The sequence below is a fragment of the Lontra canadensis genome, unplaced genomic scaffold (assembly GCF_010015895.1).
Source record: "Lontra canadensis isolate GAN:19392208 unplaced genomic scaffold, GSC_riverotter_1.0 scaffold45, whole genome shotgun sequence".
NCBI classification, from domain to species: domain Eukaryota; kingdom Metazoa; phylum Chordata; class Mammalia; order Carnivora; family Mustelidae; genus Lontra; species Lontra canadensis.
Genome location: NW_022631039.1, coordinates 10,761,967 through 10,766,134, shown reverse-complemented (window position 1 = coordinate 10,766,134; position 4,168 = coordinate 10,761,967).

The window sequence follows — 4,168 nt, the reverse complement described above, 5'->3', positions numbered from 1 at the left end:
AAAAATCAACCATGAGACTTTTCTGTTTGATCCTACCTAACGGTGTCAGCAGGACAAAATGATGGTGGTGTCAGCAGGACAAAATGATGGTGACGTCAGGCAGCGGATGCAAACTCTTCCGCCGCCCCGGGTGCTGCGGTAACCAAGGACGCCTGCTGTGCGCACTGCCCGCCGGCGGGAGAGCACCTGTGTGTCAGCAGATTCTGTGGCTGCGGAGTTATTTTGGATGCAGAGAGATGCTGCTGGAAGTTCCCCCCGACAGCCAGAGCCAGAGCCGAATGTCAGTTTTCACTGCACATCTTGGGTGTCAGGAGAAGGCGTAGGATAGTGAGGTAGTTAAGTGACAGGACCTGGGCAGAGATCAGTCTAGTATTTTATCACGTATTTCTATTCCTCTTACTTCTTGATTCTTGGTAATGCACGAGGGAGCATTCCACGCTTTCCTGTTCATACTTCAGCCGAATGCCCCAGTAGCCAGGGACTGTAAGAGATGCTACTGGCCAGTGAATACCAGAACTTTCTTTTTTACTCTCTGCTGTGATGGACCTCAAACCCTTAGAAGACGAAACAGATGATGGATACCCGTCCGTCCGTCAAACAGGCTTGAGGATTGTTGTCATTTGCTCAATTCTTTTTTTTTTTTTTTTTTTGGCAGAAGTATTTAAAGTACATAGTATCATTACAGCCCTTAAGTGGAACAGCGTGAAGCTTGAGAATAAAAACCTTATTCTACATTTCATCCCACCGTACAAAACTACAAAACGTTTCTTTCTTTTAAGACCAGCAAAATCTGGTCGGAAGTGCTGGTAGAGTAGATGGGCAGTACTTGATCTGTTTAACCCCTTGGGGCCTTACCGGGACAGGAGAAGGTGCGTGTCAGTGGAGAGTTGAAGGGTGTGGGTACAAGCTTGAGGGTCTAGTGTCAGGTCATCCTGGTGTGCTCTCAGCCAGCCCTCCTCATCCTCGGGGCCGGCGGTGGACTCTCTGAAAAGAAAGGAAAATGTCTGTTGAGGATGGCGTGACCGCCCTCACCTTGCAGTCTTCTTTTCCTCTCCCTGCATGGAGAGCTGAGCAGAAGAAAACCGAAGATAAGAATTCTCTGTGGCTTATTGAGGGAGGGGGATCTGGCCAGCGGTTTTGCTTCTTTGCCTTTGACGGTTGTTTTTGTTTTGTTTTTTTAAAGATTTTATTTATTTATTTGACAGAGATCACAAGCAGGCGGAGAGGCAGGCAGAGAGAGAGAGAGAGGGAAGCAGGCTCCCCGCCGAGCAGACAGCCCGATGTGGGGCTCGATCCCAGGATCCTGAGGTCATGTCCTGAGCCGAAGGCAGAGGCTTTAACCCACTGAGCCACCCAGGCGCCCCGACCGTTGGTTTTAATGACTAAACAGCATTGCGTCTTCTGAGCTGAAATACCCTAGGTGTCATCCTGCATAAGAAAAGATCTTTCCCCAGGGCCTGGGTGGCTCAGTGGGTTAAGCCTCTGCCTTAGGCTCAGATCATGATCCCAGGGTCCTGGGATCGAGGTACGATTCCCGCTTGGCAGGAAGCCTGCTTCTCCCTCTCCCACTTCCCCTGCTTGTATTCCCTCTCTCGCTGTGTCTCTCTCTGTCAAATAAATAAAAATTTAAAAAAAAGAAGAAAAAGATCTTTCTCTGCTTTAATCCTCAGGGCTGTGTCGTAACTACTTGGTGGAAGAATGGAGTCTGGATGGTCACTCAAGGGCCAAGAGCTTTGCCTGGCTGCTTTTTACAAAATGTTTTCATTAAAGATTTAAAAATTAAATTTTTATTTGAGAGCAAGATGAGTATTTGTTCTCAAAAGAGCATTCCTTTGGAGCATATACTGCTCCTTTCGAAGTGTCCCGTGTATCCCTTTCTTGCCTCCTAAGAAGTCATACTGCTTTGAATTCCATATTTATTTTTCCAGCGATTGCCTTTAGTCCATCACTGTGTATATATTTGTATTCCCAAACAACATATTGTTTAATTTTTTTTTGTTTCTGAAATTGATAGCGTTCATCTCCATATTATTTTCCTGAGATGATCTGTTTGTGCTTGTGTGTGATGTGTTTTTACCAAGGTTCAGGAGTCTCTTGCCTGAATGTACAACGTATCTTTCCATCTTCTCTCTTCTACAGAGAGTGCTTCTTCGACATTACCATAAGTATCTCCTGTTGCAGCAACCGAGAATGTAGTATATACACACCCAGGGGTAAGACGAGCACTGGCCCATTGCATGGGCCGTCTTTGGAAGGGACAGACAGCACCAAATGGTTTTCCAAAGTGGTCATGCCAGTTTCCACTCTGAGCAGACTTCTCGTCTCTCCCTCTCCCTCCCCCTTTCTCTCCCCACCCCCACGGTTGGGTGATTGGAACATGCATGTGTTTTTTCAGGTTTTTACATTTCTCAGTCATGTACGAATCAGTCATTGGCTCCGCAGGGCCGCCATCGGGGGAGATGAGTGTCACCCTGGCTTCCCACATGTCTTGCTCCCCAAGGTGTAACCACTGTGACCTCTGTGTGTCTGTTCTGGTATCTGTCCTGCATGTTGGAGGCTGACCCCAGGAGAGTGCGGGGCTGGAGATTACTGGGAGCTCTGAGTGTGTCAGGGGTCCTTGTTGGCCAGTTTCTCTGTGGGGTGATCTAGGGGTGCTGGTTGTTGGTGGACCACCCCCTCAAACCATTAGTCTCTTTGCATCTAAAGCTGGTCTGATTCTGCAAAGAACAGCCTCCTGTCTCCAGTCCGGGATGGTGCAGGTGGGTCAGGGTGGTTGCTAGTAGTCTGGGGGTCTCGTGGGGAGAAGACAGGTGGTGGTGGGGACGGGGGCGTCAGCCAGCCAACGAGCAGGGACGCGAGTGAGCATGGTGTGCTCTCATGTGTGGGGTGACCCATGGGTCTTCTGACTGACTCTGAGATGAGCAGTCTTCTGTGGAGCTGCAGGAGATGAAGGGGTCCCACAGCTCTCACACGGCCCTATCCGGTCCTCTCCGAAGCTCACTCCTCTTCTCAGCCCGCCCCCAGCCTGACCTGCTGGCTCCAGTTCCCAAGCCCTTGGACACTGAGGAGTCAGGTGATGCCTTGGTCGGCTCTGTCTCCACCCCTGGCTTCAGATTCTTCTTGCTCACCTGGGTTAAGCAAGTCACTGCTGGTCACTAGCTTCAAAACATGTTGTTTTGGTTTCCCCATTATCTTTGTCCTTATGGGTTTTTGAGTTTTAAGAAATCGCCTTCCTGTGGTTCCAGGGAGCTCTGCCGCCATAGGAGAGCTCTTAATAGAGGTCTCTCCCTGAGATTTGAATTTGCATTTCCCCGAGGATTAAGAGAGCCGATATCTTTTCACACGTCCGTTGATCCCCTTTCGATTTTGTGGCTGTTCAGGTCTTTTGCCCATTTACTACTCTTGGTTTTAAATTCTCTGCCCCTTCTTTGTCAGAGTTCTGTATTCTGGATACCAACCCTTTGATGGTGTTTGGCTTAGCTCTTTACTTCATGGTGTGGAATTTTGGTGACCAAAGGGTTTTAGTTTTAATGGTGAATTTATTGATATCTTTATTTGTGATTTACATTTTTTCTATATTATTTAAGAAATCCTTTCCTACTCTGAAGCTGGATACACGTTCTCCCCTAGTCTAAAAAATTGTGGTGTGGCCTTTGCATTTAAGCCTTTGTTCCACTTGAAGCTGGTTGGAAGCATGTGTGATGATAAACGGGGATTTGGCTTCAGTTTGTGCCCAAGGATAATGGACGTATGTCGCGCAGCACGTGTCAGCCCGTCTGTGAGCCGTGCTCTCAGCTCTGCGTTACCCATCCCTGTTCTGGGAGGCTCGCCTGCGTGGATAGACGGAGTTCACCATTTTTTGTTACTGCGCGGGATTCTGTTTTAGAAGTATCCCGCAATGTATTCATTATTTGTGGATATTTGGGTGGTTGATTGATACTTGGATACAAACAAGGCTGCTATGAGCATGTTACACGGGGTCTACATGCTGGGGCTCCTGTGGGGCTCGATGGCTCCGGACCTACTGGCCTGGGGTATGCCCGTCTCCATCCTCACTCGCTGTTGCCAACCTGAGCTCCACACCGGTACTAGTCTGTTTGATTTTGATTTTTTTTCTTCCAGTGCCCGAAGACCTCTCCTTAGAAGAGAGAGAAGAACTCTTAGACAT